Here is a 16,205-nt window from a genome sequence, read left to right on the forward strand (position 1 = left end):
TTTCTTCAAAAAAAAAAACAAAAACTCCAAAAATATTTTAGTATGTTTCTTTGAAATTCTTTTCTTTTCTTTGGGGGTCGAGAGGAGAAGACCACGATGAAAATGTTGAGTGGCACTCATATGCATTATTGTTGATCTAACAAAGAGCCCACATTACCTTGTCTTCTCCTTTGAATAAATGTTTGCAGATTCCAGCTTAGTCCGATGCACGTGCACTATTATTAATTATCCACACCGTTCGGTCGTGCAAGTGAAAGGCAATAATGACGATATATGATGAAATGATTGAGATGAGGAAAAGCTGGTATGCACTCGACCTATCTTATTTTTGTAAATATGATTAGTTCTTCGTTCTTGATTCAGCCTATTATGAATGAAACATGTTTGCAATGACAATTAGAGATTATAGTTATTCATGCCATGCTTAATTAGCTAGGAGTTTATAATGATTTAACTTGCGTGCCAACATGGAAATTAAAATGGTTGTGATGTAGTATGATAGGATGGTATCCTCCTTTGAATGATTCGAGTGGCTTGACATGGCACATGTTCACACATGTAGTTGAAACAAAATCAACATAGGCTCTATGATATTTATGTTCATGGTGATTTATATCCTACTCATGCTTGCACTCAATGTTGGTTAATCTCAATGCATGTTTATGACTGTTGTCGCTCTCTAGTTGGTCGCTTTCCAGTCTTTTTCTAGCCTTCACTTGTACTAAGCAGGAATACTGCTTGTGCTTCCACTTCCATAAACCCCAAAGTTGTTCCATATGAGTCCACCATACCTTCCTATATGTGGTATTTACCTGCCGTTCCATGTAAATTTGCATGTGCCAAATTCTAAACCTTCAAATGATAATCTGTTTTGTATGCTGGAATCGCCCATGTACCAACTAGGGCTGTCAATATCTTCCATGCTAGGTGGGTTATTCTCACGATCAGTGGACTCCGCTCTTCATTCACGAGAAAATGGCTGGTAACCGGGATGCCCATTCCCATGCTCAATGCAAATCAAATCAAAATAATTGCAAACAAAACTCCCCTGGGACTATTGTTAGTTGGACGGTACCCGTTGTTTTGGACCAGCTGTGGAGTGTGCTTGTTGGTGGTGGGGGAGTATAAACTTTACCATTCTGTTTGGGAACCGCCTATTATATATGTAGCATGGAAGATACCGAGATCTCTTGGTTGTTATGTTGACAATGAAAGCATGCCGCTCAAAATAGTATTCAATCTCTGTTTTAAAACCTGAGCTCTGGCACCTCTGCAAATCCCTGCTTAACTCTGCGAAGGGCCTATATATTTACTTTTATTGCCGAGTCATCATCCTCTTATAAAGAGCACCAGTTAGAGAGCACCACTGTCATTTGTATGCATTGTTATTAATTTATATTGAGTATGACTGTGACTGGATCTCTTTTGCCATGAATTACAATGTCTAGTCAGTCCTTGATCTTCAGGGGTGCTCTGCATTTATGTTTTGTGGTCTCAGAAAGGGCTAGCGAGATACCATCTTGTTATATCATATCATTAATGTTTTGAGAAAAGTGTTGTCATCCGAGATTTATTATTATTGCTCGCTAGTTGATTATGCCATTGATATGAGTAATTGTGAGACCAAAAAGTTATTGTGAATATAGTTAGTTCATAATCTTTGCAGAAAACTTGAATGCTAGCTTTACATATTTGCAACAACAAGATCAAACAGAGTTTGTAAAAGTTTTTCTTTATCACTTTCAGTTTGTCAACTGAATTGCTTGAGGACAAGCAAATGTTTAAGCTTGGGGGAGTTGATATGTCTCCATTGTATCTACTTTTCCAAACTCTTTTGCCCTTGTTTTGGACTCTAATTTGCATGATTTGAGTGGAACTAACCCTGAGTGTCGCTATTTTCAGCAGAATCGCCATGGTGTTATTTTTGTGCAGAATAAAAATTTCTCGGAATGACTTGAAACTTCACGGAGCCAAGTTTTGGAATTAATAAAAAATATTGGCGAAAGAATCAGCAGCAGGGGGCCCACACCCTAGCCACAAGGGTGGGGGGTGCGCCCACCCCCCTGGGGCGTGCCCTCCAACCTTGTGGGCCCACTGGACCTCCACCGACCTCAACTCCAACTCCATATATTCACGTTCGGGGAGAAAAAAATCAGAGAGAAGGATTCATTGCGTTTTACGATATGGAGCCACCGCCAAGCCCTGTTCTTCCTTGGGAGGGCAGATCTGGAGTCCGTTCGGGGCTCCGGAGAGGGGAATCCATCGCCATCATCATCATCAACCATCCTCCATCCTCCATCACCAATTTCATGATGCTTACCGCCGTGCGTGAGTAATTCCATCTTAGGCTTGCTGGACCGTGATGGGCTAGATGAGATTTACCATGAAATCGAGTTAGTTTTGTTAGGGTTTGATCCCTGGTATCCACTATGTTCTAAGATTGATGTTGCTATGACTTTGCTATGCTTAATGCTTGTCACTAGGGCCCGAGTGCCATGATTTCAGATCTGAACCTATTATGTTTTCATGAATATATTTGTGTTCTTGATTCGATATTGCAAGTTATAGTCATCTACTACGTGTTTCAGGAGTTCATGTATTCACTAAGTGCTAATGCTTTGGTCCGGTACTCTATTATAAGGAGGCCTTAATATCCCTGAGTTTCCAATAGGACCCCGCTGCCACGGGAGGGCAGGACAAAAGATGTCATGCAAGTTCTTTTCCATAAGCACGTATGACTATATTCGGAATACATGCCTACATTATATTGATGAATTGGAGCTAGTTCTGTGTCACCCTATGCTATAATCGTTGTATGATGAATAACATTTGACATAATTATCCATCATGGATCCATTGCCTACGAGCTCGTTTCACATTGATCTTTGCTGAGTTACTTTTCCGTTGCCACTATTACGATTGCTACAATACTACTACTGTTACTTTTGCTACCGTTGCCGCTACTTCCATACTACTTTGCTACTAAATACTTTGTTGTAGATATTAAGTCTTTCAGGTGTGGTTGAATTTGACAACTCAGCTGCTAATACTCAAGAATATTCTTTGGCTCCCCTTGTGTCGAATCAATAAATTTGGGTTGAATACTCTACCCTCAAAAATTGTTGTGATCCCCTATACTTATGGGTTATCAGTAGGGTGGAAACCCTAGGGGCCGATCTTTCACGAAATGGAGGGGATCTCGTGAAGAACACGAAGAACATGAGGGGAACGAGAAGAAACACTCAAATCAACAAGAAACAATCACACATGTGCTAGATCCAAGTACACATAGAGATCACACAGTCCAAATCCAACAAAGGACGATACATGGGGTAACTAGTTCATTTCCGTGAGGAGGCCTTGAATCTGCGAGGGATCTTCCTGTGAGGGGCCTTGAATCCAAGCGTGGATCTTCTCCGTAGAGGCCGCGGTCTCTCTCGATGGAGTAGAATCACAAGGATGAGCAAAGCTCTATCTCTAAATGAGCTATCACAATACTGACCCTAGAAATGAGGAGCGGGTGGTCTATTTATAGTCTAAGCCACGAAGGGGCAAGTGGGACATGGGGATACATGGGCCTCTGGCCCGACTCTGCGTACAGGCAGGTGCCGGATGTCCGGCTATTCGTGAGACGTCGGATGTCTGGCGTGGAACAGACCGTTTTGCTCCTTCTATGGATAGTCGTTGCCGGATTTCCGGGGGCGATGCCGGATGTCCGGGCTGTGGCGTCGCACCGGATGTCTGGGCGCACGGGCTGAATGTCCGGCCGCTGATGCTTCAACCATCTGTTGGTGCAGCTCCTGCGTGGTTGCACAGGCGCCGGATGTCCGGCCCTTGGCCCGATGTCCGGCCGCTGTAGCTTCAGCAGCATCGTCTTCTTCCGTCTTCTCTTCCAGACTTCCCTCGCGGATGGTGTAGTTGTTCCTAGGCGCTTGCACTCCTCCTCGACATCCGTGAAGCTTTAACAATACCTATGCATGCACACGAGTGGAATGTCAAGTAGTATACCATCGTCGAAGGGGTCAAGTGAACACGTGTAAAGGAGATGATTTACCTTTGTGTATGTGAAGTAGATGTCGCACGTGTCACTTGCCAAATGGACTCTTGATATGGTGATGTCCGTTGGATGCTTCGCATCATCCCCTACCCCTTGGTAAAGATCCGACCACAGATCGAGAACCAAATCACCATGGGAAAGAGATGGCGTCGCCGTGTAGAAGTGGACGATCACCAAGTACTCATCATCTTGAAACTCGAAATGGGCACACTCCAATGTCGCACCGGCTAGTGTTTCCTTCAAAAGGAGCAAAGACAACAAACACTTGGAAAAACAAACGCGGTTAGAGTTAGTGCAAAACAAAGCATTCAAGTGGTGATTCACCAAACAAGTGTCGTCGTGATACAGAGCATATGGTGTGACAAAGTATTGTGACATGGCATGTAAGCATATCAGTCAAGCACAAGCAAAGGTATCATGTGGAAAAGTATGCAAGTGGGAGGTAGAGATGCAAATATGTGTGACAAGATAATAAGCATCTACCTCAAAGTCATAGCAAGCATGCATAAATTGCTCAATAAATGGTCGATGGTAGGCATAGGAATCATTCACAACATCAAATAAAATGAAGTGTCTAAACACATGGGTCAAGTGCAAGACAATCGAAGCATAACGTGCATAGGGTGTAGTGAAGATAGTATGGCACTCAACACAATATAAAGAGCAATTGTTCATCATGTGTGAGGCAACCAAGTCAATCATGTGACAACCAATGGGACATGGCATATGTGAAGAAATGACATTGTTGCAACCAAGCATATGATAAGACGAAGTAATCCAAGAATTGGATGCAACACACAAGGCATATATATCATGAAGCATGGAAATGTGAAAATGGCAAGTCGAAGCAAGATCTCTAACATGTGCGCAATATATCAAGGTGCAAGCAAGACATGAAGTAGGATCCACCATATTCATGCTCAAGAAAGATGTCACCTTGAAGGCGTGTCCTTGTGCATTCTTCACAATGCCGAAACACAAGCAAGTGCGATGTAGAATCGCCGTGGTAGAAGGTGGTTCGCTCTCAAGAGCTCGAATTGTCAACTCACGTGACCTGGAAGTTGACACGAAGTCCAAGTTTCCTACACATGCACACAACAAAACAAAGAACGTATGCGCATGGTAGATAAACACATCATCCATCATGATGGTTCTCTTCTCTTGCACACGACCATTAGTAGCACAAGTACATGAATAATATGATGCAACAATGGTGATATTCATGGCACTAGGTATATGATGCAAAGAAGTAAGACAAGCATGCTTCAAAAGAAATATGTCAAGATCTCCCGATATGTGTGAGAATGCTATGGGGGCAATCCCATTAGCAAGAATAAAATCATTGTTGCACTCAATACATGGCAAATCATCTAGCATGAGAGAGCCAACATATGGAGATATATGACAAGAAGCAATAACAATCATGTGCAAAGCATGTAGATGGTTGTCATCAACCGTATGAAACGAGCAAGTATGAATCACCACCGCTCAACTTCGACAAGCATTCTACATCGACCACCTTCCCCATTTTGAAACCCTAACCGTAAGCAAGACGGTAACCTCTATATCACCTTGGTATCGTGGTATCCCATCATTGTACATTCTTCCTGCCATTGTATTGATAACCACTACCCCATTTTGCGTCACTTGCCTATCGAGACTAGCCTTTGAGTATCACCGTGTCAAGAGTCCGTTTGGCAAGTGACACGTGCGACATCTACTTCACATACACAAAGGTGAATAATCTCCTTTGTGTTCACTTGACCCCTTCGAGGATGGTATACTACTTGACGCTCCACTCGTGTGCATACATAGGTATTGTCGGAACACCACGGACGACGAGGAGGAGTACAAGTGCCAAGGAACAACTACACCATCCACGAGGGAAGCATGGAAGCGGAGACGGAAGAAGACGGAGTTGCTGAAGCTACAGCGGCCGGACATCCGGGCCAGAGGCCGGACATCCGGCGGTTGTGCATCCACCGAGGAGCTGCACAAATAGACGGCTAACAACATCAGCGGCCAGACATCCGGCGCCAGCCCCGGACATCCGGCGCGTCCCGGCAGCCCGGACATCCGGCCTTCCCCTGGAAATCTGGCATCGACGACAAAAAGCACCAGATTCGACCACCGCGAGGCCGGACATCCGGCGCCCCGCGAACGGCCGGACATCCGGCCCCCAGCCAGACATCTGGTGCCTGCCTGCGCGCATGGACAACGCCCAAGGCCCATGTATCCCCCCTCTCACTTACCCTTTCGTGGGCTAGCACTATATATAGACCCCCTCCTCCTCCTAGTTAGGGTTAGCATTGTGATAGCTCAATGGAGATAGAGCTTTGCAAATCTTGTGGTTCTACTCCATCGAGAGAGACTGCGGCCTCTACGGAGAAGATCCACACTTGGATTCAAGGCCCCTCACGGGAAGATCCCTCGCGGATTCAAGGCTTCCTCACGAAGATGAGCTAGCTATTGTTTGTATCCCCCTTTGTTGGATTTGAATCACGTATCTCCTTTTGTGTTCATGGATCTAGCACATGTGTGATTGTTTTGTTGATTTGAGTGTATCCTCTCGTTCCCCTCGTGTTCTTCGTGAGATCCCCTCCATTTCGTGAAAGATCGGCCCCTAGGGTTTCCAACCTACATCATCTTGGTATCATGAGCCACGTTGATCACGACTTTGGAGTCTCCCCCACCATTTTCTAGCCTTTTTTGCTTAGTTTTGTCCTAATTTCGGAAATCCCCACCAAAAATAGCCCCAATTTTTTTTTTGTGATTTGTTAGTTTGATGAAGTTTTGTTGATTTGGATCCATGAATTCGTTGTGTTACTAGTGGATCTATCTTTCCCCCAAGTTTCCTCACTTTCCATCCACGAAATCTCTCCAATTTTGCCCCCAAAATCAGCAATTTCCTCCCCCAAAATCGAGTACCTCAAGTTCATCCTCGGATTTGGAGCCCGGACATCCGGCTCATGGCCCTGGAATTTGGTCTCCCGGACATCTGGACCGTACCCCCGACATCCGGCTCCTGGAGCGCAATTTCGCGTGCGGTTCTGGACATCAGGTCCCGGATTTCCGGCCTTGACCCTGGATGTCCGGCCCCTAGGATTTCAGCCTCCCGTGTTTCACCGTTTTGACCATAACTAATTCATCCGGAGTCCAATTTTGACATTCTTTAGCTAGTTTTGAAGCTATTGACATCTGCCATCCTACAAAAATACTACCAACATCATTTGACTCCATCATATTTTTGGAACTTTGGCATCTTTGCGTAGGGCTTCCACCTATCATCTGCAACCTAACCCATTTTATTCCCCATTGCATTAGTAGTTGTTTGAGTTATGATTTGAGTCTCCTAAGGTGTTTCGGCTACTTAGGGACGCTTTCTTCTTCATCAACCACCACCATAACTTCCGCATAGGCTTGCCCACCATACACTTCTGCCACCCCAACTTAACTCAATTTTGTTTGTGTGGTGAGTTGTGTCTTATAAGGTGTTTCAGCTACTTAGGGACCGTGCTTTCAACTCCGACACCCTGTATAGCCCATCATACCCTTCCGCCACCTTAACCCATTTTTACCGGGTTTCCACCAATACTTCCGCAACCACCATCGCTTTTCCGCTACCACCATTTGACATTTGCCTTTGGAGATTTTGAGTTTGCAGTTTTTCCATTTCCTAGGGTGTTTCGGCTAACTAGGAACGGTTCGACATCGACAACGCCGCCGCTCAACTTCGACAAGCATTCTACATCGACCACCTTCACCATTTTGGCACCCTAACAGTTACCTCTATATCACCTTGGTATCGTGGTATCCCATCATTGTACATTCTTCTTGCCATTGTATTGATAACCCCTAGCCCGTTTTGCGTCACTTGCCTATCGAGACCTTCGTGGATGGAAAGTGGTGAAACTTGGGGGAAAGATAGATCCACTAGTAACACAACGAATTCATGGATCAAAGTAAACAAAACTTCATCAAACCAACAAATGACAAAAAAATTGGGGGCTATTTTTGGTGGGGATTTTCGAAATTAGGACGAAACTAAGCAAAAGAAGGCTAGAAAACGGCGGGGGAGACTCCAAAGTCATGATCAACATGGCTCATGATACCAAGATGATGTAGGATGGAACCCTAGGGGCTAATCTTTCACGAAATCAAGGGGATCCTGGGAAGAACACGAGGGAAACAACACGAGGGGAACGAGAGGATACACTCAAATCAACAAGAAACAATCACCCATGTGCTAGATCCATGAACACAAAAGGAGATACATGATTCAAATCCAATAAAGGGGGATACAATCGGTAGCTAGTTCATCTCCGTGATGATGCCTTGAATCCGTGAGGGATCTTCCCGTGAGGGGCCTTGAATCCAAGCATGTATCTTCTCCGTAGAGGTCGCGGTCTCTCTCGATGGAGTAGAACCACAAGGATGAGCAAAGCTCTATCTCTAAATGAGCTATCACAATGCTAACGCTAACTAGGAGGAGGAGGGGTCTATATATAGTGCTAGCGCACAAAGGGGTAAGTGAGAGGGGGGATACATGGGCCTTGGGCCCTATCCTTGCGCGCAAGTAGGCACCGGATGTCCGGCCGTTCACGGGGCGCCGGATGTCCGGCCTGGCGGTGGCCAAATCTGGTGCGTTCTATCGTCGATGCTGGATTTCCCTCTTCTCTTCCAGGCTTCCATCATGGATGGTGTAGTTGTTCCTAGGCACTTGCACTCCTCCTCGACATCCATGAAGCTCCGATAATACCTATGCATGCACACGAGTGGAGTGTCAAGTAGTATACCATCCTCGAAGGGGTCAAGTGAACACATGTAAAGGAGATGATTCACCTTTATGTATGTGAAGTAGATGTCGCACGTGTCACTTGCCAAACGGATTCTTGACATGGTGATGTCCGTAGGATGCTCCACATCACCAGAGGTGTTTGTGCCACCTTGCTTAAAATGCCTTGAATGAACCAATGATGAATCAAATGTTGAATCATCTATGAGTGCTAACCCCTCAGTCGAGGAAAATGGTTCTATTTCTAGTGAAAATGGTAGGTTGAAAGATCTTCTTCAGACAGGAATGTTCAAATCTCTCAAAGGGCACCAAACCCTTTGTGACGTTTTAAAGAAATCTATTCTTCACAAAAATACTAGGAAGGAAGGTATTGGTTTCGAAAGGAAATTGAATGAAAATGGCACATATTGGGAACCACATCAATACCCTCAAACTGTGTGGGTTCCTTCAAAGTGCAAAACGCTCGATCCAGCACCACTTTCGGGATACAACTCTCCCATACCTAAATATCCTGATGCTGACTCTCTGGACAATTACAAGTTGTTTAAGAATCAACATGGTGAGGCTGTTGCTCGCTATGTTGGACCAAACAGCAGAAATGGCCCCCCAAAGAAAGCTATTTGGGTGCCTAAGAAAACTGTTGATGCTTTGCCTATTTATACTTGACTAACCATGCAGGCACAAAAAGTTCAACAGAATGAGTACATGCATGCCTCATACAATCATTATGCTCACTCATCAGGAAGGAATTTCAATGCATATTCCTTAAATTACACTCGTTCTTCCTCGAGTAACAACTATGCTTACCGAAAGAAATCATATCTTGCCTGTTCTATTGTTTCGAAGCCACCTGCAAAGATGTGGGTGGTTAAGAAAGCCAAATTCTTCTGCATGACTATGTCTCCAGATGCATTGAATGGATAATGGACAGTGGATGCACTAGTCACATGACCGGAGACAAGTCGTTGTTTGTCGACCCCAACTTTAGTGCTTCTCCTCTGAAGTATATCACTTTTGGTGACAACAACAAGGGAAAGGTAATTGGGCTAGGTAAAATTAATATATCCAAGGACAAGTCCATTGATGATGTTTTACTTGTTCAGTCTCTTGGATTCAATCTTATGTCAGTTGGAAAGCTATGTGATTTGGGCATGCTAGTTCTATTTTCTATATCCAAATGCATTTTCTTTATGGCTACTGACAATTCCTTCGTCTTTGAGGGAATTAGAAAGGGTGATCTTTATATTGTGGATTTCTCTAAGGGTTCCTCAGTCCAAACTTGCTTGCTTGCGAAAGCAATAGAACGTTGGCTGTGGCACCGAAGACTTGGTCATGCAGGTATGAGAAATTTGCAGACCCTGGTGAAGAAAAATCATCTCCATGGCATTCGTGATGTAAAATTCGACAAGAATCATCTCTGTGCTACATGTGAGGCTTGTAAAATTAGCCAAGAAGCATCACTCATCAAAAACAATCATGACCACAACAAGGCCTCTGGAATTCTTCATATGGATTTATTCGGTCCTCAAAATTATGCAAGCTTTGGTGGCAATCATTATGGTCTGGTTATTGTTGATGATTTCTCTCGATGCACATGGGTATTATTTCTTGAAGACAAGACCCGCACTCAAGATATCTTCAAAAGTTTCGCTAAGAAGGCCCAGAATGAATATGATGTGCGAATTAAGCATGTCAGAAGTGACAACGGAACTGAATTCAAAAATACCCATATTGCTGAATTTCTTGATGAAAATGTCATTACTCATGAGTTCTATGTTGCATACACTCCCCAGCAGAATGGAGTTGTTGAACGAAAGAACATGACTCTCATTGAAATGGCGAGAACAATGCTCAGTGAGTACAAAGCACCCATACGCTTCTGGGCTGATGCTATTAACACTGCTTGTCATGTTATCAATCGTGTTTATCTTCATAAATTCCTGAGGAAAACTTCATATGATCTTATCACTGGCAAGAAACCAAATGTTTCTTATCTACGTGTTTTTGGTGCACCTTGTTATATTCTTGATATGAATCATTCTTCCAAGTTTGCACCCAAGGCACATGAAGGTTTTCTTCTCGGTTATGGCTCAAACTCGCATACGTATCGTGTCTATAACTCTCACCACATGAAAGTTATGGAAACGGTAAATGTGCGGTTTGATGAGTCTAATGGCTCCCAAAAGGAGCACCTGCCGAATGTGTTAGATGAACCGATGATATCAGATGCTATTCGGCACATGGCCATCGGAAGTGTCAAGCCTGTCAAAGGAAATGCACCTGAGTCCTCTAATGATGATGCTCCTATGACTCGAATCAGAACTCGTCAAGCCACTGCCGAAGCAAATGCTCCTCCGAATGGAAATGGCAATCAAAATCCAAATGCCAATCAAAATGGCTCTCCCGAAGGGAATGATGATACAAATTCTGATGTTGATGAGAATGACAATGAACAAAATGCTCATCCTCGAGTAGCTAATCGAGTTGATCCCTCATTAATTCTTGATGAAATTAATAATCCAGGTTATCGACCTACAACTCGTTTGGCTAACTACTGTGGCAGTTTCTCTTTTGTATCATTGGCAGAATCGACTAAGTTTGAAGAAGCCATGAATGATCCTGATTGGATGAATGCCATGCAAGAGGAGTTGGTGCAATTTGAATTAAATGATGTGTGGGAATTGGTTGACAAACCGAATCCCAAGAAACACAATATCATTGGCACAAAATGGATTTTCCGCAATAAGAAAGATGAGAATGGCATTGTGGTGAGAAACAAAGCATGACTTGTTGCTCAAGGGTACACACAGGTACAAGGTATTGATTTCGGTGAAACATATGCTCCTGTTGCACGCCTTGAGGCAATTCGTATTCTTCTTGCTTATGCAAACTACAATGATATCCTGCTTTACCAAATGGATGTGAAAAGTGCTTTCCTCAATGGTGAAATTGATGAGGAAGTTTATGTTAGACAACCACCTACCTTTGAACACCCTAAGTTTCATAACAAAGTTTTCAGGTTGAAGAACGCTTTATATGGGCTAAAGTAAGCCCCTCGAGCTTGGTATGACACCCTGAAGAAGTTTTTACTCGACAAAGGGTTCAAGCTAGGATCCACTGATCCAACACTTTGCACTTGTGCTGTTGATAATGATCTATTCATATGTCAAATCTATGTGTATGATATTATCTTTGACTATACTGACAATGCTTGCAGCTTAGAGTTCAGGAAAATGATGTCCGATAAATATCAAATGTCCATGATGGGTGAACTCAAATTTTTCTCGGACTGCAAATTCGTCAACAAGCAAATGGCATTTTCATTTCTCAGGAGAAATATCTGAAAGAATGCCTGAAGACGTTCAAAATGCAAGATTCCAAATTGTAGGGCTATAAAACTCCTATGCCCATGAATGGTAAGCTGGATGCAGATGTGTATGGTAAGGATTATGATCAGAAAGCTTATCATTCGATGATTGGATCTCTTATTTATCTATGTGCATCCAGACCGGACATTATGTTGAGTGTTTGTATGTGTGCCCGCTATCAAGCTGCTCCGAAAGAATCGCATCACCAAGCGGTCAAGCGCATTCTGAGATATTTGGCTCACACCCCCACCTTAGGTTTATGGTATCCTAAGGGAGCACAGTTTGATCTTGTCGGGTATTCAGACTCAGATTGGGCTGGAGACTTGGTCGATAAGAAATCTACTTCGGGGACATGTCATTTCCATGGTAGACTTTGGTCTGTTGGTCATCACGGAAGTAGAATTGTGTATCTCTCTCCACGGCTGAGGCCGAACATATTGCTACTGTCGCTTGTTGCACTCAGTTATTATGGATGAAGCAGACACTGAAGAATTATGGCATCATGGTCAAGCATATCCCACTATATTGTGATAATGAGAGTGCCATTGCACACAATCATGTGCAGCATTCTCGCATGAAGCACATTGCCATCAGACATCATTTCATTCGCGATCATGTTGCTCGAGAGGATATTATCACCAATCATGTCAAGACCAAAGACAATCTTGCTGATATTTTCACCAAGCCTCTTGATGAGAAAAGATTCTGTGCATTACGGTGTGAGCTAAATATCCTAGACATCGCAAACATGATGTAAGCTGGACTCGGCACCCATGCCAACACTTCCACATCTTTGAAGGAATGGGTGCATAACACTTGAAGAGTTTGAAAGTTTCGACAAAGTGAAATTTTCTTTCTGAGAGTGAATACATTAATGAAGAACTAGACTAACCAGGTGCCACGATAATTGTGCGACGCTCGGGGTCATATAGTTCTTATACGGTGGGTTACACCACCACAATTTTCTTTCGTTGGATATCTCTCCGATCGATAGTTTTTGTTCTTGTCCGAATGCATTTCTCTCATAGCTATTTGCTCGTGTGCTTGTGTTTTCTGACTGAGTGAAATGCCTAGGACCCTGTTTTCCCTCTGCTCTATCTCTTCCAGTCTATGCTGACCCATTGCAAATGCTCAAATTTTATCTGGAATGAAACTTTATCTGGTGTCCTTCACCACGATTAAGATTCGGTCTGAACTTTAATTTGTTTTGACGAAAGCTGTCCATAATTTGGGGTTTCCCACCCGAGTCAGGACCATGATCTTTTATGATGGTTGCCGCGTGCAATACATCTACTGCCAGTCCATCGTGACCTTTGAATCACAATCGTCTCTGATTAAAGGCTGTTCGATCAAAATCCTATGCATGCGGTTATTTCCTTTCGCCTATTAAACTGCACCGCTCCTTTCTCTCACTTTGCTCTCTTTCTCCTCATCTCCTCTCCGTTGAAACCCTCGCTACAGTGCTCCACCTTGAGCTCAACGCCGACAACCCCTTCGCTGCATAACTGCCGGAAAGAGGTCACCGGAGTCATTCCACGCCACCGCGGGACATCTTCCTCCCTCGCCGCTGTAGCTGTTGCACGCCACCAAGCTAGGGTACGTGTGGTTTGAACTCGGACCTCCATCCTTCTTGATCCGAGTTCATCCGCTGTTAATTATCTCCGATTTTACCACATATCTTAGATCTGGGTTTTTACCCTTCTAGTGCGGATGTGGTTTGTAGTTGTTCCTCGCATCCGAATACTTCAGATCTAGGGTTTGTGTTATGTTTCTCTCGAATGGAATGCCTAGCACGGTGTCTAGTATACTCTTCAAAGCTACTAGCTCGTTCTATATGTTTTCTTTCATTCGAAACATATCCCAAAGTCTGAATCTATTTCTTCCTCAAAATGTTTTTGTTCAGAAAAATATTCGTGAGCATTTGTAACCCTATCCCCATTTCCCCTCGTATCTATTCTAATTCACAGGTGTATGCATTCTGTTGAGGATTCTGCTCGACTAATGAGCATGGCCAATGAAGATGAAGTGATCATGGGTACAACTGATGAATCTAAGGCACCAAATGCCAAGGGCCCAATGGTAGGCCCCTCCACCAGCAAAAGGAAAAGGCATGAGAAAAATCCTAATGAGCAAGAAGAAAATGCTCCGAAGAAAAGGAAAGGTGGCAGGCAACCTTACAAAAATTCAGCTCAATATATCTCTCATGACAACTACAAAACTGTTGAAAGATCGTGGATGTCGCCTAGAGGGGGGGGGGTGAATAGGCGCTTTAAAATAATTACGGTTTAGGCTTGAACAAATGCGGAATAAACCTAGCGGTTAATTTGACAAGCACAAAACCTACAACAACTAGGCTCACCTATGTGCACCAACAACTTATGCTAAGCAAGATAAACAACTAAGTGATAGCAAGATATATGACAAGAAACAATATGGCTACCACAAAGTAAAGTGCGTAAGTAAAGGGTTCGGTTAAGAGATAACCGAGGCACGTGGAGACGACGATGTATCCCGAAGTTCACACCCTTGCGGATGCTAATCTCCGTTTGGAGCGGTGTGGAGGCACAATGCTCCCCAAGAAGCCACTAGGGCCACCGTAATCTCCTCACGCCCTCGCACAATGCAAGATGCCGTGATTCCACTAAGGGACCCTTGAGGGCGGTCACCGAACCCGTACAAATGGCAACCCTTGGGGGCGGTCACCGAACCCGTACACTTTGGCAACCCTTGGGGGCGGTCACCGGTACCCGTCAAATTGCTCGGGGCGATCTCCACAACCTAATTGGAGACCCCGACGCTTGCCCGGAGCTTTACACCACAATGATTGAGCTCCGAACACCACCAACCGTCTAGGGCGCCCAAGCACCCAAGAGGAACAAGCTCAAGGGCACCAAGCACCCAAGAGTAATAAGCTTCTCAACTTGTAACTTCCACGTATCACCGTGGAGAACTCAAACCGATGGACCAAATGCAATGGCAAGGGCACACGGAGTGCCCAAGTCCTTCTCTCTCAAATCCCACCGAAACAACTAATGCTAGGGAAGAAAATGAGAGGAAGAACAAGAAGGAGAACACCAAGAACACCAAGATCTAGATCCAAGGGGTTCCCCTCACATAGAGGAGAAAGTGATTGGTGGAAATGTGGATCTAGATCTCCTCTCTCTTTTCCCTCAAAAACTAGCAAGAATCCATGGAGGGATTGAGAGTTAGCAAGCTCGAAGAAGGTCAACAATGGGGGAAGAACACGAGCTCGAGAGATAAGGTTCAATGGGGAAGAAGACCCCCTTTTATAGAAGGGGAAAAATCCAACCGTTATGTGCTCAGCCCGCACACGAGCGGTACTACCGCTCCACGAGCGGTACTACCGCTCTGGCGGAAGAAGCAGGGAAAAGGAGCAACCAAACATGAACCTTGGGGCGGTAGTACCGCTTATAAGCGGTACTACCGCGCACCCCAGCGGTACTACCGCTGGAGGAGCAGAACACGGGACCAAAAATGCAGTAGCGGTACTACCGCCCGACCGGAGCGGTACTACCGCTTACAGGCGGTACTACCGCCCATCGGGGCGGTACTACCGCTTATAGGCAGAACTGCCGTGCCTTACTGCCGTGCAACTACTGCAAAACTCGACACGAAAAATGCAAGACCCAAAATCGAGGCGGTACCAGCGCGGAACCGTAGCCGTACTACCGCTTATGGCCATAGGCGGTACTACCGCTTGGGGCGATAAGCGGTACTGCCGCTCAAGCTTGTTGGATTGAGAAAGATGAGTAGCATCAAAACAGCGACTCTTGATAGTACGGCAATCGATCCTATAACCCGGTCTCCCAACTACCATCATGAGACCGGTAAAATAGAAAACCTATCAAGAGCAAACCTTTGCCTTGCACATGGTCCACTTGAGCTAGATGATGACGATCTTGACTCCCTCAAGATGGACCACCTTTCTTGGTTGTGTTGGCTCGATGAAGTCTAGTTGATTGCT

This window comes from Triticum aestivum, chromosome 1D (genome assembly GCF_018294505.1).
Source record: "Triticum aestivum cultivar Chinese Spring chromosome 1D, IWGSC CS RefSeq v2.1, whole genome shotgun sequence".
NCBI lineage: Eukaryota > Viridiplantae > Streptophyta > Magnoliopsida > Poales > Poaceae > Triticum > Triticum aestivum.